The sequence below is a fragment of the Onychomys torridus genome, chromosome 10 (genome assembly GCF_903995425.1).
Source record: "Onychomys torridus chromosome 10, mOncTor1.1, whole genome shotgun sequence".
Classification (NCBI taxonomy): Eukaryota; Metazoa; Chordata; class Mammalia; order Rodentia; family Cricetidae; genus Onychomys; species Onychomys torridus.
In genome coordinates, this window is record NC_050452.1 from 33634440 (window position 1) to 33660947 (window position 26508).

The 26508-nt window shown below is 45.4% G+C and overlaps 1 protein-coding gene across 1 annotated transcript in view; it reads right to left on the reverse strand.

The window, feature by feature from the left end:
* The window catches only part of Cracd (capping protein inhibiting regulator of actin dynamics), a 231613-nt gene that overhangs the window by 114083 nt on the left and 91022 nt on the right, over positions 1 to 26508 (reverse strand). Inside the window, 1 exon segment of the mRNA XM_036200554.1 lies at positions 14009 to 14160. The gene's annotated coding sequence lies outside the window, so the exon portion shown is untranslated.

Sequence of the window (26508 nt, forward strand, 5' to 3'; positions counted from 1 at the left end):
GGGCCAGATCAACTCCAGGGATTAACTACCATCAAGGTCAGTTCACCATCAGCACTGTTACTACTTCTCCTGGGTCTCAAGCCACTCAGGCTGCTGTAGTGAAATATCCCAGACCGGAGGCTAAAAACACAGGGTCATCCTTCAGCTTTGGAGGACAGGAGCCCAAGAACAATGAGGGATAGTAGATGTGGTGTCCCGGGTTGGGCCCTTTCTGGTTTGCTAGTGATGTCTTCTAGCTATGTCCTCACGTAGTTGAAAGGGTAAGCTTGTTCTCTGGGAACATCATTTATAAGGACATTTCTTCATTTCTTCCATTTGTGAGGGCTCTGCCCTCACAACTCAATCACCTCCCAGAGGTCTTACCAGTTACCACCACCACCCTGGAGGTTACCATTTTAACACAAGATTCAAACACAAAGAACACAACACATTGGTTTTACTTTTATTCTGCTGGCCTTTGAACATGCTGTGGTATTAACTGTTCCTTATTCAATGTTAACTTGTATTTGTACTCTGTAACCTTCAAAATCTTATCAGTGGGCTGGGTGGGTGGCACAGGCCTGCAATTCCAGCCTTGGGGAAGCAGTGGTGGGCAGATCTGTGTCTGAGTCCAGCCTAGACTACATAGTTAGTTCTAGGTCAGCCGACTACATAGTAAGACCTTGCCTTAAAAAAAATCCATTGAAACACTGGGTACTTTATAACTTCATGACTTTTTCTTTGCTATTGCTCATACAGACATGACTGGCCCAATATTTGACCAGACTTTTTCTTTTGGGGCCACCAACCAGCTCCCAAATCATGACATGGAGACTTATTATTAGCATAAGAAGCATTCATAAGAATGCTTGCCTTATCTTAGCTCTTATTTTAATCTCTCTTTATCTGCATTTTGTCTCAAGGCTTTTTACCTTCAATTCTTCCTGTATATCTGACTCCCCCCCCCCCCCGTCTCTCTGTCTGTCTGTCTGGCCTGGCTTCTGTGTCCCTCTCTTTCTCCTCATTCTCTTCTTTCTCATTGTCTCCCTCTTCCCTCCTATTTATTCTCTCTGCCCGCCAGTCCCGCCCATCCCTCTCCTGCTCAGCTATTGGTCATTCAGCTCTTCATTAGACCAATCAGGTGCCTTAGGCAGGCAAGGCTAAACACATGCAACACATCTTTCCATAATTAAACAAATGCAGCTTAAACAAATGCAACACACGTTTACACAGTTAAATAATAATTCCACATCATAAACAAATGCTAACACATCTTTACGTAGTTAAATACCCCATAATACAATATTGCTTTGGGATATAATTTACTCCAGATTGACTTACAAATGACCTCTGTTGGATTGGTCTGAAATCAATTACATATTTTCTTTTGTAGAGTCTATTGCCATTATACCCTTCAAACACAGCCTGTGCTTCTGTCTTGAATGTCTGTGGAGATGGGATCTAACATCGCTGTACATGAGACTATGTTTCTAATTATTTTATGCCAGCTCCCACTGATTCCTGCAATGCTCACATTGATAGACTGTTTATTTTTCCTCATTTAATTCAATCTATCAACTACTTCCTGAGTGTCTATGAAGTGCACTGTGTCAAACACAAGAAAGGAGAGCATGACAGAGCCATCAGCTAGGCATAGAGGTTCATATAAGCAATCCTGGAATTAGGAGTCAGAAGGCAGGAGGGTTTGCCCAGAATTCCAGGCTGGCCTAGACTACACAGTGAAGTGTAGATAAGACTGCAGGATGAGACCCCGTTTCAAAGAAAGGAAGGAAGCAGGGAGAGAAAAGGAGAGAGGGTAGGGAGAAGCAGGGAAGAGAGAGGGAGGGATGGAGGGAGGAAGGAGGAGGATGAACAGGAAGAACAGGAAGAAGAGGAGGAGGAGGAGGAGGAGGAGGAGGAGGAGGAGGAGGAGGAGGAGGGAAGAGGCATAAGCCATGTCTTTCTTTTACCAGCTTTATAGTCTCAGTAGAAGCAGAATAGAAGACACTCCCATGCTGGAAGATTAGAAGAAAATAGAAACTCCTTTCCCTAATTTTCTAAATAAAATGAAGTGACCTATAAGCATCATTTATTTAGTATACACAAACTTGACTATATATAATATAATATCTAAGAACATATATATATGAGACACTGGACACCCAAGGAGAGATCCATAATTAAATCCAGGAATGATTCCCATAACTTAATATCTGAATCTCAATACATGTGTGTTCTTCCTTACCTATACTGTACATTTTTTGGGGGAATTTTTTAATATTGTAGTGAATTTATATTGTAAATGAACATTTACATTTCTATTATATTTACATTTATTATCTTGTAAATGAACAAAGTGAGTGAAGAAAATCTCGAGATGCGTCCACTGAAAACCTCTGCATTCTGCCTCACACTCGACTCCTCAGTATTTCCTCCCTATACAACCTTCCTCTGAGCACTTACCTTCAGACAAATCCATGCTGTGATTCGCAGAGAGGGTGACTCTGTACTGCCCTTACTCGTACTGAGCAAACATTGTGGCAGTGTGTCCAACTGCATGCTAAGCGGGAGTCCCCAAGATTGATCTCACCCTGTCCCCTCCCTGGTAGAACTCACAGTCTTGTGCTATATCTGTCATGGGGAGGAAGGGTGACTAATATTATTCCCACTCCCATTTAACGCCATGTGAGAACGTCCCGGCAGACCCAGATGTTTGGACACGTGGTCCCCAGTTGATGGTACTGTTGGTATAGGCTTAGGAGGTGTGGCCTTGCTGGAGGAAGTACGTCGTCACTGGGTGTGGGCCTCGGGATTTTAGTGTGTTCTTTCTGCTTCCCACTTGTAGCTTTAATTTGTGAGCTCCCAGCTCGCTGTTTCAGTCACCACGCCTGTCTGCTGCTACCCTTTCCCGCCACGATGGTGATGGACAGCCTCTCCCTCTGGACCCAGAAGTCCAAATGAACCTCCCTTCTATAAGACGAATTGATCATGGCGTTTTATCACAGCAGTAGAAATCTTTTCATTCTCCTCGTATGGAATCAGACCTTTCCTTGGGTTATTGAGTCTTCCCTTCATAGAGTCACGTCTATATTTTCCCTACTAAACCATAATATTTGCTAGACTTCCATTCTCTTTCCCTTCCTTGATTGATTTCTTTTTCCCCCGCTCTCATTTCATTTCCCCACGTCACGCTCGTCTTCAGTCAATTTCTTCATTTACTATCTTTGAAAAATTATTCATTGCATGTGTGTGTGCACACACCTTGGCATGCCATAGGGCGCATGTGTATGTCAGTGACCTACTCGTGTGAATCAGTTCTCTCCTTCCACCATGTGAGTTCTGGTGACTGAACTCAAGTATTTGGGCTTGGCATCAAAGGCCTCTTCTTCCTTAGCTGTCTTGCAGGCCCTACTATCTCCCTATTTAACATTTGTATCACACTCTGCTTAGTGACTACAGTACTGGATAGATGCTGCTGGAACCTTCCGGGCAGTGGCCAGATTTAAAATTCCCAGTAAATACACTTTTTTTTTTTAAATGAAAATAAATATAAGCATACTATAAAATGATATTTTTGCTTTATTTCAGTGTACAGTAGGCTCATATTTATGTAGGTTAGATGTCTTGAAAACCTTTGATAAAAGAGACCTTCAGTAATCTTTATTTTAGAGATTTAAAAACTGTTTTATGTATATGTGTATGCATGTAGTGCCCATGGAGGCCAGAAGAGGGCGTCAGATCCCCTAGAACTGGAGCTAACAGATGCTTGTGAGTTGATTGATATGGGTGCTTGGAACAGAAGCTGGATGCTATCTGCAAGATCAGCAAGCACTCTTAACCACTGAGACGTCTCTCTAGTCCCTTTTAGGGATCTTTATTGCCACCGTCGGCACCGTTACTAGACAAAGCTTCCACTGTTTATCCTCTGTTGTGTAGCACAGATGTGGCTCTGTTTTGTTTCCCAACTGAGAGTGCATTTCCCCTGAGGAATGCCATCATAAACGGTGTCTGTGGCACTCCCTTAAGAAATTCCCCTGTGGGCTGGCCATGGTGCTGAACAACACCTGTCCCTAGAACCTGTGACTACTATTACACAAGGCAAAGGAGGCTCAGCGGATAGGACACTGTGAGCAATGCTGAGACTGGAAGACTAGCCAATAAGATCACAAGGGTTTTTTTAAGAGGGAGCCAAGGGGGTGAAAAATCACAGGAGCAGGGATGAGGGCTATACAGGTCCGCAGTGGGAGATGTAACATTGCTGGCTTTGAAGGGAGAGGAAGGTGCCACAAGCCAAGGAAGGCAGGCAGCCTCTACAAGCTGGACAAGAGCAGGCGATTCTCCCCTGCAGCATCCAGAAGGATTAGGCTTCTAATGAGACATTATAACATTAATAATTAGACATGGTTGTCGAGAGCTACAGTGTATTCTCAGCTACAAGCAGTCCTGCTGACTCGTGGCTTTAGAGCTACAGTGTATTCTCAGCTATGATGTTTGTAAGACTGTGTTACAATAAGAAACTAATGTATGTTCTCAGCAAAATTACTGATGTTTCTGTGGATAAGTCCTTTTGGGAACCTCTGATTTACCAGATCTCCAGAATATCTGTAATTTGTGAAAGTGTTAAAATAAAGGATCCCTGCTGCAATCTGTTTACATCAGAATTCCCCAAAGGCATTTAAAGAAAAAAAAAAAAATAAAATCTTTCTTCAGTTACTCTAGCCTTGGGTACATACTCCTTGACAGAAGCAAAGAGGGCATGGTGCAGTGGGGCAGTCATGTGGGCAAGGAGCAAGAGGAGGGGACACCACCTCTAAATGTCCTTCCTCCTCCCCTTTTAATTCATCCAGGTACCCAGCCCACAGCATGCCGCCCCCAAATTCTCGGTCTTCCCACACAGTCAGCGCTCTCTAAAAACACCCTCACAGATACCAAAAGAGGTGCGCTCAGTCTCAGGGGGACCCTAAATCCTGTCAGGCTGACAAAGCTGAGGAACCTACTTCAGGGAAACTAGGTTAAGCAGTTCCACTATCTGTGATGGTGTTGGGCGATGCAGACGTTCTTGCTTATGTTTACCTATATTTAAAATCCCATCCACTGAAGTCATTCACTTATTTCTGAGTATCCAGCAGGGCCCAGCAATGTGATGAATACTGGGATTATGGTGGAACAGGATGTAACAAAGACCTCAAGGAAAATGCCACAGGTTCAAGGAGATGATCTTCTAGTAGAAGAGATGACTTTTTTTTTTTTTTCTTTTTCAAAACAGGGTTTCTCTGTGTAGCTTTGGAGCCTGTCCTGGAACTTGCTCTGTAGTTCAGTCTAGCCTGGAAACTCACAGAGATCCACTTGCTTCTGCCTTCATAGTACTGGGATTAAAGGCGTGTGCCACCACCGTCTGGAGAGAGGACTTTTTTTTTTTTTTTTTTTTTTAAAAAACAAAAAAAAACAAAAAAAAACAACAGTCACAAGCCAGGTGGAGCAGAAGCTCTGTTTATGACGGGGTGCAGATAGACGTTCACATGAACTGCTGTGGGAGTCTATAGGAAAGAATCACTTCCGGAAGGGGAGAGGTCAGAAGACCCATCATTGACAAACATGTTTTAGGACAGCTGAGCTGTTGAGCAAAAGGGACAGAGGGGATGGAGCCCAGGTGAGCAGCCGTCTCTATGACAGGCACATTCAAGTCACTGCAGCAGTGTTCCCAGGTGCAGCAGTGTGTAGGGTCCTGGTAAAACTGGTCCCTATTTGTCAGATGATCAAAATTATGATCTGGGGTTCTAGTAGAGTGCTGACATTTACAATAAAAACCCAAATTACACATCAATAAAAGCACATGTCATCAAATCCTGAATGTGAAACCTATGTTCTGTCTCCATATTCCTCTGGGGCTGTTTTTCAGCATGGCAAGGACTTGGTGAGGCTTGTGCCCAGGACTTTCGGGGCTTTTGTCTTTCTAGAGAAGTACAGCCTTCTTCATTGTTCCCTGGACCTCTGAACTTCAGAATTAAACTCACTTATTTCAAAGGACTTAACACCAGTTCTGAGGCTGTGCATATAAATGAGGTTTTTGCTTTGATAGGAAATGGTAGTGGAGGCCCCACTCCCTGCCGACTTTTTGCTTTTTGTGTGCAGCGTCCATTTTGGTCTCCTTAGGAGCAAAACTCTACCGCTATTTGTCCTTTGTAAGCCTGGAGCGCAGAGCCCTGCCTTTTCCGTGGGAGGCATTTGGCATGTTTGCCCAAATGCTGAAAGGACCCTGGGATGTGAACGCTTGCCAGTTGGAGCTAGGGTAGGAAAGAAATGAACTTTTGCTTCTTTTAATAAGAAAAAGATTAAACACAAATATAATAATAAAAAAAAGCAAAAAAAAGAAAGAAAGAAAGAAAGAAAGAAAGAAAGAAAGAAAGAAAGAAAGGAAGAAAGAAAGGAAGGAAGAAAGAAAAAGATTAAAATGGCATTTTAGAGGTGGGGAACTCAGCGTATTTTTCTCCCTGGGTTTTAGGCTCTTAACACTGTACCCAGGCTTATGCCAATGTTGCGGGCCAATCCAGCAGTTGGCTTCTCACGTTACCCTAGAGGAGCAAGCAAGGACTGGGAGTGTCCGGAGGTCCCCTCCCAAGAAGGTTCCTATGGTGTGACCTCTGGTGATCGTGGGTCCCCCTTGTTTGTCTTGCAAACACCTTCTCCTCTTTCCAGAGGGCTCGGATGGCACCCCTGGGAGGCCCCTCTTCTCCCCGTTCTGGGCGTTTACTTTGCCTTTAATGCTCCCGGTATTCTGTGCAAAACGCTCTCAAATATCACTAGCCACACTTTATCCTGTTATCTGTTTACATATCCGAGTTCAGTTCGGTGAAGTTCGGTTCACATGGCAATGCCCTTGGCATTTGCTAAAGCTACATTCAAAAGCTCGGAGGTAGGCGGGACCCTCGGCATTCAAGCTGCCTCCTCCTGTAAGGACAGACAAGTACATGAATCCTTCCAGGCCTCTGCGGAAGCAGACAAGCAGCAGCAGACAGATGGTTCAGAGGAGGGCGTGACATGAACCCCTAGACAGCAGGGTCTCATTTCACATCCTTAGCCCTGAGCACCATGTCTGGTGCATAAGCAGCAGGCAGGAAGGAGGGAGAGAGGAGAGGAGCCACAGAACTGCCCCCTTGCAAGCCCACCACTGAACTTTGTGGTCAATACAATCCCGGTGCTCTGCAGTGGAATTATGAGGCTCTTGGAAGTAACTTTTTGGAGTTGGAAGCAGGTGATTCAGTCCTATCTCTTGCACAATACAGGACATGATATTCACCTCTGGTGGAGATAAGCCAGCACGAGCCTGGATGTAACTGTGGTCCCAGGGTTTTTGTTAATGATGCTAGCGTGCCAGGAGGTCTTAGAAGATGTACAGGTGGCCTTCACTGACTAAGCCACCAGCACCACTCAACCCAATTCTTGGGCTCTGCAGTCTTAGAACATGGCCTCTTTTTGCTACTACGAAAGGATTTAATGAGAATTTCGGTCCTGCAGAATCCTGTTTGCCACCGTTTCCCACTTCTCTACCTGTGCCACTGTCTCAGGTTACGCCAGGCAGATGGAGAGGGGACTCACATTTCAAGGCTTCACAGTCTGCATCCCAGATCCCTTCCCCAGCAGGGACTGTTGTCCTAAGGAGGTCCCCAGGAGATGACAGTGAAGTATGCCTCAAATTTTCATCCCCAGCAGCTGGTATCACCTAACACCCTCGGGAGAGACACGGCTTTGTCGCTTAGGCTAGCAATCTAATCTCTAGATCCTCAGCCAAAATATCAATTACAGGTTCAGCTGCATGATGGGATATAACGGGGTTCAAACAGCGAGGACAATGGCGTAAGTCAGGGGTTGGGGGGGCAGGTGGCTGAGGGGATTGGGCCATATGGCAGAGGTGAAACAAGGTAAAGCTGACTTCTCACGTCTTTGCAGATGAAGCAATTTCATCCTAAAGTACAGTCTGTGTCATAAAGCAGCAGCAGGGATGCTCGCGCCCCTGAGGTGGTTTTCTTGGAGAATTCAGTTAGAAACTACTGGAACTCTGACAGCATGTTAGCGCTCCCGAGTAAGGATGCGATTATTGAAAAATGATTTGTAATTACAAGTTTTTTTACATGCCACAACAGGTCACATGCTGTTCCACTCCATTTATATGAAAAGTCTAGAACAGTAAGACATAGAGATGCAAAGGAGGTTGATGGTTACCAGGAGGCAGGGGACGGAGGGGGTGACTAATGGGTACAGAGTTTCATTGGAGGAAATGAAGATGTTTTGGAATGGGTCGGAGGTAATAAATTTGTGACCGGTGAATGTTCTAAATATATTGAATTTCTTCACTTTGGAATACTTTTAAATGGATTATTTACCATTGCGCTATGGTACTGGGGACTGGACCCAGAGCCTCACACATGCTAGACAAGCATTCTGCCATTCCTACCCCCATGATACCCATTTTTTTCCTTTCCTTTCCTTTCCTTTCCTTTTTTTTTTTTTTTTTTGAGACAGGGTCTCACTAAATCATCAAGGTTGGCCTTGAATTTGTGATTCTCCTGCCTCAACTTCTCAATTAGCTGGTATGACAGACTTGTACCATTGCATCCAGCTTAAAATGGTTAATCTTGGAAAGAAAAATAAATTGAATAGTTAGTTTTATGTTATGTGAATCTTATCTGAATATCTAAAAGTGTACTAAAGTATTCATAGTTTCTCAACAAAATGAAATTACCGGGAAATAAGGGTAAGCCTTTATTCCCATTGCGATGATGGGACAATTGAGTCTGCATGGGACTTGCCAGAAGCTTATAGTAGACAATGGAAACAAATGGCTCCTGGTTTATTCGCTAATGTGTGTGTGTGTGTGTGTGTGTGTGTGTGTGTGTGTGTGTGTGTGTGTGTGTATGTGTGTGTGTTTGTGTAGGTCTGTGTATATGTGCATGTGTGTGTTTGTGTAGGTCTGTGTATATGTGTATTGTGTGTTGTGTAGATCTGTGTATGTGTGTGTGTATCTGAAGGACTGTGTATATGTATATGGTTGTGTTGAAAGTATGTATGTATGTGTGTTTGTATGAGTATATATCTGTCTCTCTGTGTGTAGGATAGGGCAGAGGCCCAATTCATGGATCTTCCTCTTCAGGTTCCACCTTATTCTTTGAAAGGGGGACACTCACTGAACCTGGCACTCATCAGGAAGCCCCTGGGAACCCCTTGCCTCTGACCCCGGCTTACAGCTCAGCTCTGGTATTACAGGTGGCCCAGCAGGCATTTTGCCCTCTGAACCATCTCCCCAGCCCTGACTCTGATTCTTAATCAGCAGGGACCGTCTCAGGAGCAGTGGCTATCTACCAGCAGTTCCCCAGGGACAACGACATCATCAAAGTCGCTGAAGGGCTGGTAGGGCAGCTCAGTGTGCAGTGCTAGCCTGGGACACACTAGGTCCTGGGTTTGAACCCTAGCACTGTCCCAAACTACAACACAACAGTACAACCCTACCATGTCAGGCCCGTGGTTACTCGCCTCTGGTCACCAGCCAGTCGGGCTGTAGGGAGCAGGGCTCTGTGGTGGTGATGACATCAGACCATGAAGACAGGCCATTTTCATTCAATAGAAGATTTGGGAGACCTTGTAATTTCCACATGCTTTCAGGATCAGAGCAAATGCATGCTGTCAGGGAACAGGAGGACCCCGGGAAGAAGACAGTGTTGTTCATTTAGACGCTGGTACTGGGGAAAACGCACGCTTCAGCACACACCTCCACAGCGGCTGGCACTAAGTGGGAGGCAAAGCACCACAGCTTACGGGGATTAAAGCAGATTGCTGATGAGGAGGAAGGGGGTCCGAAAGGAAACTGCTAGGCAGTCACCGGAAACAGCAAACCTGGGGAAGGGAGGTGGGCTGCCAATCTTCCCTGGATCTTCTCTTTCTACACATACCACTTAGCCAAAGTCATGGGCAGTCAGACCTACTTGTGCTTACCATCATCCCCTTGCAGCCTCCTGTGCTCACCAGTCATCCCCTTGCAGCCTCCTGTGCTCACCATCATCCCCTCACAGCCTCCTGTGCTCACCATCATCCCCTTGCAGCCTCCTGTGTTCCCCAGTCATTCCCTCACAGCCTCCTGTGCTCACCATCATCCCCTTGCAGCCTCCTGTGTTCCCCAGTCATCCCCTTGCAGCCTCCTGTGCTCCCCAGTCATCCCCTTACAGCCTCCTGTACTCCCCAGTCATCCCCTTGCAGCCTCCTGTGCTCCCCAGTCATCCCCTTGCAGCCTCCTGTGCTCCCCAGTCATCCCCTTGCAGCCTCCTGTGCTCCCCAGTCATCCCCTTGCAGCCTCCTGTGCTCCCCAGTCATCCCCTTGCAGCCTCCTGTGCTCACCATCATCCCCTTGCAGCCTCCTGTGCTCACCATCATCCCCTTGCAGCCTCCTATGATTCCCAGTCATCCCCTTGCAGCCTCCTGTGCTCCCCAGTCATCCCCTTGCAGCCTCCTGTGCTCCCCAGTCATCCCCTTGCAGCCTCCTGTGCTCACCATCATCCCCTGCGCAGCCTCCCTGCCCTCACCCGTCATCCCCTGCGCAGCCTCCTGTGCTCACCAGTCATCCCCTTACAGCCTCCCGTGCTCACCACCATCCCCTTGCAGCCTCCTGTCCTCACCCGTCATCCCCTTGCAGCCTCCCGTGCTCACCACCATCCCCTTGCAGCCTCCTGTCCTCACCCGTCATCCCCTTGCAGCCTCCTGTCCTCACCCGTCATCCCCTTGCAGCCTCCTGCCCTCACCCGTCATCCCCTGCGCAGCCTCCCTGCCCTCACCCGTCATCCCCTGCGCAGCCTCCCTGCCCTTATCATCTTGGTAATTCCTAATCTTTCTGGTTTGACCTCTCGAGGTTTTCTTCCTCTCAAGGCTTTGTTTTTCTTCTCCGATTGAAAACAGCGACAATCCTGTCAACCTCGACTGAGATTTAGACACTCCTCTGATGTGACTACCTTAGGCTGGGACACCATTTTTAACCCCATGTCCTCCCAGGCACGGAAAGTGCTCCGTTCCATGTGGGTGTAGCTTCCTTTTACAGTTACTGCTCTCGAGACTGTGCCTAACAAATAACTCCTCGCACTCACAAATCTCTAAGACAAGCTTCATATCTAAGAGGCATTTAAATATACCGAAAAACAGAACGTATTCAATGCTTCAGAATTCCTTAGTTCCAGTGTATTAAGCCAAGTGACTCAGAGAGTGTGGTGTGTGTATATGTGTGTAATTTTTTCCTATGTTACATGAGGAAAAAAAAATGTGTTCCTGTCACTAAATGTTCTACACACTACAGAAATTGTAGTGTTATTTTCCTGGGAGAAGTCCCAAAAAGGAGAAAAAGCATCTGTCCTCTGTGTATGTCACGCTATGAGGTGAAATGCAAAATAGGGAGAGAGATCTGGGTGAGGAGGGAGAGCCAACGTGAGATATCTCGGAGTTGAACAATACAGACGGACTGCAAGGTTGTGTTTGTGTAACTCCTGTTCCAGGCAGGGCAAGTCCCCGTCAGCTCTGACCTGTTAGCAAGGGCACATGGGTGGCAAGGTGGAATCCACACTGGTCTGGCTCTCTCAATCACTGACTCTGACCATTAGTGAGCATTTGAGTGTCCTGAGATGGTACCTCTGCATGTACAGTGCGGATGGGAATGTTCCACAGAAGGTGGCTGTGATGGATTGAACTGTGTCACCCTCACCTAAAGATAAGTCGAGGGATTGACTCTCCAACCCATACCTCAGAAAAGCCTTATTTGAAAACAGGGTTGCTGCTTAGGGAACCAGTTAGGAAGACTTTGCTGTTGAGAAGGGTGGGTCATTAATGCAATATCCCGTGTCCTTGTAAGAAAGGGGAAAGGCCTTTGAAGACACATACAACAGGGATGCTATGTGAAGACCTGCACAGAAACTGAAATGAGGCAGCTGCAAGCCGAGGACTACCAAAGATTGTCAAGAACACCACAGACAGGAAGGAAGAGAGAAGGAAGCCAGCCCCACACTGGGAATCTGGCAGGGAACAGGCCCTAACTGGAGGCTGGCTTGATACGGCTACAGAACTGTGAAATGGTGAAGTTCTGTTGTTTTCAGCCACCTGGTATTCGTATTTTGTTACAGAAGCCCCAGAAAACTAGTATGTTTATTTATTTATTTACTTATTTATTTATTGTGTGTGTGTGTGTGTGTGTGTGTGTGTGTGTGTGTATTTTAACTGTAAAGGAAACACCCTTAGAATAGGTCACATTGACAAGAAACACACAGCAACTCTTATTATTTGGCTATTTTTGAACACTTGCCCCATAGTTCATGTGTTAGAAGCTTAGTTTTTTAATGGAATAGTATGTGGGGACCTCCCTGCCTCCCTGGTGATGAGGGCTGTGCCTTTGAGGATGGACAGATGTTGCTGGAGTGAGTGGGCTTGAGTTTGGCCCTCTCTTGCTCCTTAGTCTTATACTGTTGACCTTCTCCTTCTTCCGTGGTATGGCACAACACCAAGGCTCTCACCGGATGCCAGTGGCATGTGCCTAGACTTTGCAGCCTCCAGATCCACAAGCCAAATAAGTGTGTTCTTTATAAATTACCTAGTCTCAGATATCCTTTCACAGAGGTAGAAAATGGTATCTAAACCATGGAAGCCTATTTCTTTTTCTTTTCTTTTCTTTTTTCTTTTTTTTTTTTGGACCTGACACTGTATCTCTACATTTACTTCCCATTACCTTCCACCCATTCACCCTGTTTCAGCACACTGGCTCCTGGCTATGCCTCAAGCTACGTTCTTTTCCTCCTGACCTTGGTCTTGCTGCTTCCTCTGCCCAGAACAAGCCCAGGGCAAACCCTGACTTCCAGACTTGCCTCAATTAGAACTTCTCACAATGTGACTCTGCAGTTTGGGCCAGCTCCCCAACACTCACTGCCCCTCACTCTCCTCCATTCTCCCCATTCCCCACATCCTCACTAGATCCTAACATCCTGTACCACAGGCCTTCTCGCATCATCTGTGACGGCTCCCTCTTTCTTGGACATTAGCTCCATGAGGGCAGGGCCCTGTGCCTGTTTTGTTCACTCACATGAAGGAGCATCTAAACAGGGTTGAGTTCACTAGAGGTTCATACCAGAGAACTAGAACATTCATCATTCATTTTTAAGACAGCCATATCCACCTTATCATGATAGAGCTGCTCACATGTGCTGCAAAAGTAGTTAGAAACCATTAAAAACTCCCAATTCCCTCCATCTGTCAAGCCCTCGCTCGAGGCAGAATAAACGCAATGGACAGTGATGTTTTAGCTTCCTTTAAGTGACTCCTTCAGAGGACCTGTCTCAGGAGGAGAAATGCCATGATGTGGGTAACAACTCTTTGACAAAGCTCAATGTGTGGGCTAAGTGTCACCAGGCATCTAAGTACACAACACTTGCCATAAATAATACGGGTGGCTATTTCCTTTGACCTCTAACTCCCCTTATCTAAGGTCAAGAGAGCAAGGACACTGTTCCTGGGAGGGAGGCAGGTGGAGAATGTCTCCGGGTCTCAGCACTGTGAAGATGAGTACTGAGTACTGAAACACGGTACTGCATGCTCTAGGCTCCCAAGTCACCATGGGATAAAAGGCTCCTCACTACACCACAGAATGGTATAATGGCAAAAAAGCAATAAAAAAAAAAAATAGTGACGCACTTGTATTTTATGCCCTCTCCTATTTACAAAGCCTTTTCCTATGTTTGTTTGTTTAATCAAACGTAGGAGTTCAGAGATCATAAGTGACTTGTTCAAGTTTACTCAGCGGCCAAGTAGGAGGGCAGAGAACCATACTGGGACCGGAAGATCACAGGGGACAGAGGTCACCGAACTCCATATTTAGTGAATGCACCCTGTCCATTTCACAGCCCTGCTCACAGGAAAAAAAAAAAAAAAAGAAAAGAAAAGAAAAGAAAAGAAACATTCTCTGGTAGCTTCTTCACAAGCGACATCCCAGCCAGTGCTCTACGCGGTGACTTACCGTTATGAAGGGCCACAAACCCTATTACCGCTGCTGGATAAATCTCCACCAAACTCTCCTTCTTGTGAAAAAACAGACCCAGGCTTGGGGGTGTGTGCGTCAGGAACCGGGGTGCAACACCCAGACAGTCTGGGAATCACAGCTCTTGGGAACTGTTGAGAAAAAAAACAAAACACCAAACACATTTTATATCTTTCATCCTCAATCAGAAGCCCTCAGCATGGCTCTTTTCTGCTTCTCAACCAAAATCAGTGAAAAAAGAAAAAAAATGTGGGCTCTGTTTGCTTTGCAAGCCTCTTAATTAGGTTTAAGTAATACTGCATTTCATCGCTTAGACTACATTTTATTGTAAGGCTTTACCATATTTATTAAAAACTTCCTGCTTTCGAGGGGACCAACAGGATCCCACCCATGAATACCGGCATTTCTGTATTTCTATGCACAGCATTTTCTCATTTACTCTTTATGGGAGATCAGCTAACACTGGAGGAGGTAGGGGGACACATACTGTGTAGCAGAAAGTGAAGGGGGCACTCGCCAGGTTATCCTTTCCTCCAGAGGTAGGACGGACACCTTTTTGCTCAAATTCCAATCAGATTTAACTAGGTTAACATTTCCTGTGGGTGGGACGTGCACAGTCCCTTCCGGCTCTGCTTAGATAAAAGCCATGACATAGGATCGTGGGTTTTAACTGGGAACTGAGAGAGACATGTCCAGGGGAAAAAAACCTCAGTTTTGACGGTGTCCTTTGTAAATCCAATGAAACTGGACAGAGACAATAAGAAATCACTCCAGATGGGTTGAAACAACTGTACAGAAGAGGCTCCTCAGCTCCTGGCTGTGAAGGACTCACACATCAAACAAACTTCCCACTGAAGACAACTAGACACTCCGGTAAAAATCATCTCAAAGTGTGTTTAAAGGCATGGGGAGAGCTGGGCATGGTAGTAATCATACCTGTAATCCTAGCATTCAAGTGTATACACACACACACACACACATACACACACACACACACACACACACACACACACACTAGCCCCAGCAGCTGCTGCCACCACCATCAAGACACAAGAGGCTGACCTACCGAAGACAGAGGAGTAAGACTGGAACAATTCAGTACCCCCTTTCCTTTCAAGGTATCCCATGTATGTTTCAGAAGTGCAGGGCAAGACTCCCGCCCCGCCCCCAAGAGAAAGACCCTTAAAGAAGAAGAAGATATCAGAGAGAGGGAAAAGCAAGACCTCCGCCCAGTGTCCTGCCTCTCTGAGCTGCGGCTACACAAAGCAGCCAACAGCAGTGAAAAGTTGAAACGGCACTCTTGGTAGTTCCATGGTGCCGGGGAATGACAGCTACAGGTTAGAGCCTGCCACTGATGAAAGAGTGCTGGTATAAACAAACCAACAAATTAATGCAAAGACTCTCATGGCTCAAATAAGACCTAAAAAGTATCCAGCTCAACCTTATGTCAGTGTGGCGTCCAGTATCCTTGACAGCATGATTGTCAGAAGCAAAAGGAAAAGGCCTTGGGAGAAAACAGAACAAAAAAAAACCCACAGAAACAACCTACAGTCTCTAGGATGTTTCATGCATAAAGTGCTGCATTCAGTCAATAATGATGAGGAGAAGGGTTGGAGAGATGGAGAGATGGCTGCTCTTCCGGAGGACCTGGGTTCTATTCCCAGAATCCCCATGGAGGTTCACAACCATCTACAACTTGGGTCTCAAGGAATCTGCCGCCCTCTTCTGGCCTTGGTGGGCACTTCATGCACATGGTGCACAGACTTACATGCAGGCAAACACTTATACTCACAAAATAAATAAATAAGGGAGCTAACGATGGCGAGGCAATACCAGGACATGGAGTCATGAAAAAACAAACAAACAAACAAATGGAGCAACAAGACAAACTCTGGATGTTCTAGAGAGAGATGAGGATGTGGTCTTTAAGAGGTTGTGATTAACATGGTCCAGCTTATAGAGACTGTAAAGGACTGTGACACATGCCACTTAGCAGCCTACAAAGCAAACTGAGTAAGGACAATGTAAGATGAATTGCTGAACAATCTTATTAATAAGTAAATAAAAAAACGGAGCCAGATATTAGGGTGAAAGCTGGAAGATCAGAGAAACAGAACAAGCCATAGCCAATCTCACCTCACCAACTCCTTAGCCTTCATAGAGAGACTTCCTGTTTCCTCACACCTTATCTACCTTTCTGTGTCCTGCCATCTTCCTTTCTTTCTAGTGCTGGGATTAAAGGTGCGTGCTTCCCAAATACTTGGCGCAAAGGCATGAGAGATCTCAAGTGCTGGGATTAACGGCATGTGTCATCAGCCTCTCTCTGTTTCCAGTGTGGCCTTGAACTCACAGATGGATCTCTGTCTCCCAGAATGATAGGGTTAAAGGTGTGTGCCACCACCGTCTGGCCTCTATGTCTAATTTAGTGCCTGGCTCTGTTCAGATAAGTTTTATTTGTTAAAGCACAAATAAAATATCACCACAGGATAAAGACAAAGGACACAATTACACTAAACGTGAGTCATCTGCACAGTAACACTGTACCTGGAGATTGTGACCACATACTCTTTCAGGTACAAGTCAAGCCCTTACAGAAATAAAACACAATCAGGACTCATATAGAGCAGGTCTAAAGAACTTCCAACCAATGGAAATGAATCACAGAGTACTTACTATGTGACTCTGGCTGGCCTGGAACTTACTATGTGGAATCTTGGAGTCGTATGGCCTGAACTCAGATATCTGCCTGCCTCCATTTCCAAAGCTCTAGGGTTAAAAATGTGTGCCATCATACTTGGCTCATTTTGGTACATTTTTAATAATGGACCTAACTTTAGAACCATCAAGAAAACATAGGATACTTCCATACTTCCAGAAAGTTCCTTCATGACTCTGTCAGTTAACTTTAAGCCCCCTTGGGAATACTATAATTCCCATGACTACAGTCAGTTCTTCCTAACCTTCATACAGTGGACATGCAGTGTGCGTCTCTGTGTCTGGCCAAATGCACCCAGGACAGTGTCTCTGAAGTCACCTGCACTGTTAAGTGTATGAGTAGTTTGTTCTTTTTTATTGCTGAGAAATATTCCACTGCACAAAAGCACCACATTTGGAATACCTTCTCCTGTGGATGGGCATTTGTTTCCATTTGGGGATATTTCCAGCAAAGTCATCCATTTCTCTACCGGCTTTTTGCAAACATGTATTTTGATTTCTCCCGGGAAAAATACCTTAGCCTAGCTGTGGAACCACCACTTAGAGGTTGAGGGGTGGTTTACTCTATGAAACTGCCAGAGGTTTCGGCAATATGGTCGTCCCACTTTACATTCCCATCAATAATATATGACAGTTCCGGTTTACAGAGCCTCAAGAACACTTTGGTGTTGCCAGCTTCCGTTCTGAGGCATCACTGTGACATCTCTAACTGTGTCACAAAAGGACAAACAATCCAGGTTTTTAAATGGGCAGAGGGATTCAGCAGACAGACCTCCAAAGAAGATACACTATCCAGTGTGCATGTGGGTGGACGTAGCACCATTAACTTGGGAACTGCAACCATACCATGATGAGATGCCCTCTCACACCTGTGAGGATGGCCACCCTGAAAAGCATAGAAAACCAGTGCTGCCCGAAGGGCGGAGAAGTTAGATCTCGTGTGCATGGCTTGTAGGACTGTAAAATGGTATGCTTGCTATGGGAAATAGAATGGCAGTTTCTCAAATCACTAAAAATAGAATTACCATGTGGTCCTGACATTACAATTTTGGAGATATATATACCCAAATATATATATATATGATAATTGGAATGAATTTCAAATTTAGTATTTCAAATTTCAACTATTAAATTATATACTTTTAGAGACAGGATCTCATTTTGTAGTCTTGGCCAACCTGGAACTCTATATGTAGACCAGGCTGGTCTTGAACTCACAGAGATCCACTTACCTCTGCCTCCTGAGTGCTGGGATTCAAAGGTACATACCTGACTGTAAACAAGTTTTTTAAAATAAATTATTACAAACAAACTTTAACATGTAGGCAAACTCACAAATGAGATTTGACTATACTATTGATGTATGTTTTAAAAGTTTTAAGTCTAATTTTTTTTCTTAAATGTCTTGCCATCTAGAGAAAATCATACATATGAAATCTCAGGTAAGTTTCCTATCTAGTATCAAGGTATTAGCTGAACAGAGCTGGTCCCATGGGTGCCCACTAACTGTTAAGGTGCCAGTTACAAATGACCTGTCCCCTGGTGGAAATGTTCTTCTGCAAGCCCATGTCTCTTCATGTCCCTTCCAAACCCACAGGGGCAGCTTGGAAGAATGTTTAGAACAGTTTGTAGTTCAAGCATGGAAGCCAAGCATGGTGGTGCTTTGCTGGGCACAGTGGTGCTAGCACAGGCCTGCAATACCAGCTTCAAAGGATGCTGCCTTAGGGTGATTCAGGTGTCAGAAGGAACACAGAAATCCGGTTTCTCCGTCCACAGCCATCCCCAGCAGGACATCTGGGAGAAGCATACGTGAAAGGTCTCCTAAGAGCCATGTGGATGGAAGCTTGGTTGGACTCCAGAGAAAGTTCAAGGCTGGCCTAGATATATCCTGTCCCAAAATTAATAATAATAAAAAATAAAATTTCATGGATCTATAAAACACACACACACACACACACACACACACCAACAGAGAGTTAGGGGTATAGTTCAGTGCTAAGACACTTGCCTAGCATATAATGAGGTCCTGGGTTCAGTCCCTAGGACCAACAACCAAGCCTAACCAAACCCCCCTATATCTAATGAAGAAGGTGGATGTGTACGAGCAAAGACAGAGATAATGCCATAATGAAGCTCATGTCTTTGTACATTAACCAAATACTTAGTAAAATGAAACTAATAGATATATCTGGGTAGGTCCCCCCCCCCCAAATATGAGCACAAAGTCAGTAAGAGAGAAACAACACATTAGTTGACACCATGGAGGCACAGGGCAAACAACACAAGGAAGAAAATCTGAACTGAGAGCATGGGCGGCTGAAGGGGAACTCCTCGGAATATGGTAGAAAGCAAGTTTCATAACCCGCTGTTGCAGGACCATCCCATGGGGAACGGGAGAGTCTGGAAGCCCAGTGTGAAGCCATGTCTACAGGGTTCACTGGCTCCCACAAGCCGAGATGCCTGTGACCTGGCAGCTGAGAACAGGGGGTAACAGATACAGGGGGGCTGCTTGGAGCCTTCTACCCAGGAGTGGAGACTGCTGCCAGTGTTTCCAGCCAGGTCGAAGGTTTCCATCGGCAGGCCCTCAGGTAAGCACGGGCACTTGAAGCAGTCTCTCAGCCCATTCTCCATGGTCAGCCTTTGATGGCTGACCCATCTCTCCAGCCCTTGCCCATTCTCATTAGCAACTGGCAGAAAAAGCAGTGACACTAGTTTTGGTGGCTTCAGTGGACAGCATGACCTGAAAAGTGACACTTTCCTCCCCTACAGACAACAGGGCACAGCAGGAATGATCTGGATTTCAAGTCAGGAAATCCTTATTTTAGTCTTGCCTAGATATGAAACAACATTGTGAAGCTGGAAATAAACAGGATATTAATGACTTCCTTCCCCTCTACCTCCAGGCTTCATTTCAAATTCTGGTTTTCCATCTCCTGCCTTCCTCAGGAGAACTTCTGGAAAGAGGCAGATGTAAATGATCTCCCAAGAGCTGTGTGGTGGGGACTATAAGCTGAAGAGTATAGTAAAAGAACTGTCATGACCAGACACCCTGTCGGGGGGGGAGGGGCAGGCTCCAAGGGGGACTTCAGAGCACCTGCATAGGTCTTATGATTCCCTCTTTCTTTTGCAGAAATATGTCCTAATTTTGGTTGGGATAATCAGTAATACTCCTGCTATTATTAACATTTATTTAGATTTCTCTTTTCACTCTTAAATTTCAGAGGCAATTCATCTATTTCTGCTAGCTCCATGATCTAGGCCTGCTAGCTCCATCATGTATACTTGCTAGTTCTATCATCTATGCATGCTAGCTCCATTATGTATGATTACTAGCTCTATCATCTATGCCTGCTAGCTCCATCATTTATTCCTGCTACCTCCAACATGTATGGTTGCTAGCTCCATCATGTATGCCTGCTAGCTCTATCATCTATGCTTGCTAACTCCATCATGCATGCTTGCTAGCTCCGTCATGCATGCTTGCTAGCTCCATCATGTATGCCTGCTAGCTCTATCATCTATGCTTGCTAGCTCCATCATGTATGCCTGCTAGCTCTATCATCTATGCTTGCTAGCTCCATCATGTATGCCTGCTAGCTCTATCATGCTTGCTAGCTCCATCATGCATGCTTGCTAGCTCCATCATCTATGCCTGCTAGCTCCATCATGCATGCTTGCTAGCTCCATCATGCATGCTTGCTAGCTCCATCATGTATGCCTGCTAGCTCCATCATGTATGCCTGCTAGCTCCATCATCTATGCCTGCTAGCTCCATCATCTATGCCTGCTAGCTCCATCATCTATGCCTGCTAGCTCCATCATCTATGCCTGCTAGCTCCATCATCTATGCCTGTTACCCTCACCATCTCACCACTGTTCTCTTGACTCCCCAAATCACTGCTCCTCGCACCAGTCTGCTCACATTCCACTTTCACAAGTCACCCAAAACTTCCGAGTCTCAGGAAAAACTCCTGCTCAATTAGCATTTAACACTCACCTCCCTCCCACCACAGCTCTGTAACACAGGATGCTGCTACCTGAGGTCGCTATAAACTTTCTTTCCTTTCCTCAGTTCTGGGCTTTCCTAGCTGAGCCAAACCCTCTACACACTCTCCTCCATCGACAAATCTACAAAGCAAATGTCCATTCCTTACCAGCTACAATGACAATACAGTTGTTCAAACACTAATGTCAGCTATTCGATATTTTTAGTCTCTATGATTCTCCATGTCTGGTGGCTTTGTTTCGCTGTTATTTTTTTTTAATCTTACTTGTTTCTTTGACTGTCTCTCTGACTTGTTATCTCTGTCACCACTCTAATCCAGGCTGCCATCTAAGCATGCCTGACTAGGCTGCAGTATCCTGTGATTCAGCAAATTAACTCAGCACATCCTGCGTGAATTAAGTTACTCTGTCTCTACAAAACGTGCAATTACTTCTGGTTATTCACACAGTAAGTTTCTGGGCATGGCATCCCAGTCTCCACAGACCGGCCCCACTTTACCTCTCTGGGCTTTTCCCCATACCCAACACTTAGCAGTCCCCTACACCAGTGACCTATGCTGGATGCACCAATGCCCTTGCTATCCCGCAGAACATCCAGGATGAGTCTCTACCCTGAGCTTCTATCCTCTCCTCCCCCTTACCCACATCACCTCCCCTTGCTCTTCTCTCCCTCTTTCTCCACTTCCCTCCCTCCATCTTTTCGTACCTCTTACAGTGCAGGAGAGTAGAACCCATGCCATTGCCTTCGTGTAAGCTAAACACACTCTTCTACTGAAATAAGGCTCAGTCCCAGCTCCTCTTATTTCCTATACAGCAGAGGAAGTCCTGGGTTCTCCTGAGACTGCCACTTCACACCCCACTGCCACTGTGATTCATGATCCCACTCCCACAGAGGAAGGCGCCAGTAAAATGCCCACAAAGCACCCAAACTGGTCCATACTACAAGTACCACTCCAACCAAACCAGAAAGCATGTGATGCATGGGGAACAGAAGGCCAGGAAAGGAAGGGTCCTCTGTGTTTGTGATGGTGGCATCAAGATGCTACTCCATTACAGAGGACAGAGGGGGAGGTGGAAAGAACAAAGGAAGGGTTTTGTTTTGTGGCCCAGTGAAAGTACGGACAGAACCTGACCGTCGTCCACTGAACTCGCTCCATTGTTCTTGGTAAAGTAGCTCACCAGATAATACCTTTGTGGGATGTTTGAATTGTAGATGAGTTAACTCATCTGCTTTATTTCCAGTTTCTCAAAGGTCACTGTTCACAAGCACATCTGAGGGGTAACTGCATCTCCCTTGACACTTGACTGGAGAACAAGCAGGTATTCATTTACTGTATTCTTGAGGTCACAGCAAGGGTTCAGACCTGAAGGCAGAGGCTTGGTCAAGAATCTGGAACCTGTTCACCAGGCAGAGGAGGCAACATTGGAGTATACCTCCAATGCCCTTTCCTTTGAGAACAATATTCCCTGGCCCAAGGCTTCCAATCGGATGATGACCATTACTGATGCTTTAGACACAGAGCAAAGACTACTGCCATCCCTAAACCTGTCATGGAATCCCATCTACAGTCTTCCCTCTCTCTTCCCACGTTGTTTCAGAACTACTCTGTGATTTACCCCAGCTGTACTCTCCTTTGCTGGGATTTCTATTTCAGAATAGTGTAGAGAATCTTTCCTGGTTCAGCTACGAAAAGCAACCTAATATTAGCCTGCTCCTGAACAGTAGGATTACATCCCCACCAACCACCCACACCTAGCCCCTGATAGCTCCTGCCTGGTTCAGGCCCTGCAGAAGAATGAACAGACTGGGCAAGGCAACCCCATAAGAAGAATAGGTTCCCCAAAGCCAGCCAAAGCGTTAGGGGCAGCCCCTGCTCCCACTGTTAGGAGTCCCACGCACAAAGCAAGCTACACAACTGTGACATATGTGTAAGAGGGGGAAGGAGCTTGGTCCTACAGCAACTTGACATGCCATGCTTTGTTGACACCCATGGGAGGCCTTGCCCTTTCTGAACAGAATCAGAGGAGGAGTGGGTTGGGGAGGGGGCAGAAGGGAGGTGGAGAGAGGGGATGGGAAGAGAGGAGGAGGGGAAGCTGTGGTTGGGATGTAAAATAAGTAAATTCAATAATAATAAGAAGAAAGAATAAGCCGACTGGCTAGTCTCCAATTCCACCAAGCTGTACACAGTGCATCTTAGGCGGTAACTGCATCTCCCTGATACGTCACTGGAAAATAAATAATCTATTCATCAACCAAGGAAGCCTGCAGCCCAAATGATCCAATTTGTTCTCAAGGTTTGCAGTCGGCTGCTGAAATGCTAATAGCAGGCTCTGGAGGACCCACGCCATCCCCAGCACCACTGCAGCAGCAGGAAAGGTTCCTGACCCTTCCCATATTCTCGGACCCCTTGGTCTAAAAGGTATCCTGGGATCGGATGGAGCTGGGTTCCTCAGCACCTTTCCAGGAGTCCTTCCTGTACACAACCACACAGAGCTGTTGTAGCGCCCTCAACTCTTCCTCTACTTCTTGACATAAAAGTCATCTTTCGATCCAGTGATCTCACTTTTGGATAGACGTTCAAAGTTTAAAATCAGTAGACAAAGAGGAATCTGCACTTGCATGCTTATATAGTGCAGTTTATTCCCATTAGCCAAGTTACAAGGGACCCTAAGTGTTCATCAACAGGTTTTGAGAGCTATGCAGTGGAATACCATTCAGCCTCAAAAAGAGAAAGACATTCCATTATTTATTACAGGGCTGAACTTTAGGACATTGTGTCAAGTTAGTTAAGCCAGGCAGAGAAAGCTGCACTCCACATGCCCATTCACATGGAGGGTATGGATATGCTGGTGTGTGGGGGGTGGGGATATGGATATGCTGGTGGGGGGTTAGGGGGTATGAATATGCTGGTGTGGGAGATTGAGGGTATGGATGTGTTGGTGTCAAGGATGGGGGTATGGATATGCTGGTGTGGGGGGATGGGGCATGGATATGCTGGTGGGGGAGATGGAGGGTATGGATATGTTAGTGTCAAGGATGGGGGTATAGATATGCTGGTGTGCTGGTTAGGTATTTTTTTTGTCAACTTGACACAACCTACAGTCGCCTGAGAAGAGGGATGCTCAGTTGAGAAAATGCCCCCATCAGCCTGGCCTATAGGCAAATCTGTGGGGTCATTTATCTTAATTAATGACTGACATAGTGGGGTGGGGCATCCCCAAACACAGACTTCTACATAGAAGAAAACTCCTATGGGAAAAATGGGTGGATTGGCTAATCTTTGGATCTGACTTCCACACTTTTAATACCGTGTATCTATTTAGGAGGTTATCAGATTGATTTATTTACTTACCTCCTTTGGGGCTGCTAAAGAGAAAGCATCAATTTAATATTAAAAATGATATTCAGCTGAGTAAGTCAAAATGTTTCACATGAACTTTCTTATTAATCTTCCATGCTACAGGGGTGACAACATTATTTGTCAACATTTATAGCCTTAAAATGGCATCATTGTCTGAGGTTAAATATCTTATTCACAGTCACATGGTCCCTTTGTCATCCTGAAGCGTCTTGTAAGAAAAGATTTGTCTTACTTCATCTACCTGAAGCAGAAAAAGATGTTCATGAGGCATCAATAATGCAGCTTAACAGAGTAGAGCTGGTGAGGTACAGCCTGTTGCTCAAATCTTGCCCTCAGCCTGATCATACAAACAAAGTTTTATTGAAAGGCAGCCTCTACTACCCATTAAAGCATTGATTTACCACTCCGGCTGCAGGGCAGCCAAGCTGAGTGCTCGCACCTGAGGCCATTGGCCCCAAAGACTAAAGTATATAGCATTTGGCCCTTTACAGGAAAAGTGGCAGTTTACATCTCTAAGTCAGAGAGACCCTAGCCAACACCAACAGATTCAACAGCACTTCTGTGGGTTACTTCTAAATTGTCAACTGCTACTAGATCTAAAGGTGTCTTTATTGTATTTATCTGTTTGTGGGAGGTGGACCAGACATCTGCCGCATCTGCCAGGACATCTGTCCTTTGACTGAGAAGGTCAGAAGACAACTTGGAGTACTTGGTTCTTGACTTCCACCACCCAGGGATCGAACTCTTGTCTTCAGGTATCCAGGCAAGCACTTTAACCCACTGGGCCATCTCTCCAGCCACTAGATTTTGAATTCTTTGGTCAGGAGGATCTTGAACTCGTCACTTTTTGTTTCCGACCTCCCACCCCACCACTGTAAAAACATGGCACCTTGGCATGGGCAGGCTTCCACATGCACATCTTTATTGGAAAGTAAAGCTGTGTTAACTGGCTTCTAAGAAAATCCTTTATCTGTACTAGCCTTCCTTCTTCACTACATACTTGTTTCAAAGGAAATAATAAAAGAACAGGGATTCGGAGGGCGGCATTTCAAATGGTGTCATGTAAAAACTCTAAGTTTAAACACGAGTCTACCGCTCCTTGATCCAAAATTCTGCTTTTCAACAAAGTGCCACTTACAGTGTTAGCTGCCTAGCCAGCTGTGGTTAACACCGGCTAATAGTGTGCATGCATACTCAGAAGCCAAAAATCCCAAAAAGGTGTCCATAGTGTAAAAAGGGAGAAACTTCATTTCCCCGAGACGTGACTCCTCTCCTGGGCACATGTAACAAGACCATTCTTGGTTCCCAAATCTGCGTCCCTCCTGCCCAAATGCCACGAAAGACATCCCTCACCACGGTCCCTTCCAATCTTATCATGGCCTAAACATGCAAATCTATGCGAAAGCAAGGTGTTATTTCATTAAATGATCTTCGTATAAAAACAAACCTCTCGTGCTGAGCTACCCACACACACTGGAGACTCAGAACCAGTCTTAAAGTTACCAGGGACAATGAACACATTTCAGGTAATTCTTTTCTTCGATGACATTAGTGGCATTTTTAAAAGCTACAGATGTTATTTAGGATGAATGGTATTTCTGTAATTTTCATATTATATTAAGAACCCATGGAAAAAGCCCTTATCTCCCTATTTCATTTTCTCTACATCTTTGTCTTGCACAGATGAGCTTGTATGAGATGAAAAGGAATGAGGAGTAGGGGGATGTAGCTTAGTGGGAGATTATTTACCTTATGGCTCTGGATTCAAACCCCTAGAAAGGGTATGGGGAAATATACCCAAGGGAGCTAAGGGTCTGTTCATACCAATATGCTTTAAAAATTAGGGAGAAACAGCATATGCCTTTTCTCAAAAGAAAGTGTTAAAATATAGGCTATGGGAATGATTTGGGTAGGATTTTCTATTACATATGGTTTTACTAAATACATATTATTTTGTTAAAGAAAAATTTCAAAGATAAACATTAGTAGTATATTAATGTTCTTTAAAGTCAAGGATAAGACTCTACGACCTATCAAATATCATGACTAGCTAGCTGTGTGTGGTCTGAAGATGATACTGGTGTTAGAGTCAATAACCACAGAAGTTGGACAGCTCACTCAACACACAGAAAGATTTTATGTAGTTTCTCCACAAAGACCCTATCTTTCTCAGTGTTCTATTGCTGTGAAGAGACACCATTACCATGGCAACTCTTATAAAGGAAAACATTTAATTGGGGGTTGCTTATGGTTTCAGAGGTTTAGTCTATCTATTATCAGCATGGTGGAAAGCATGGTAGCATGTGGGCAGACATGGTGCTGGAGCAGGAGCTGAGAGTTCTACATCTAGATATGAAGGCAGCAGGAAAAGAGAGACACAGAGCCCAGCTTGAGCAC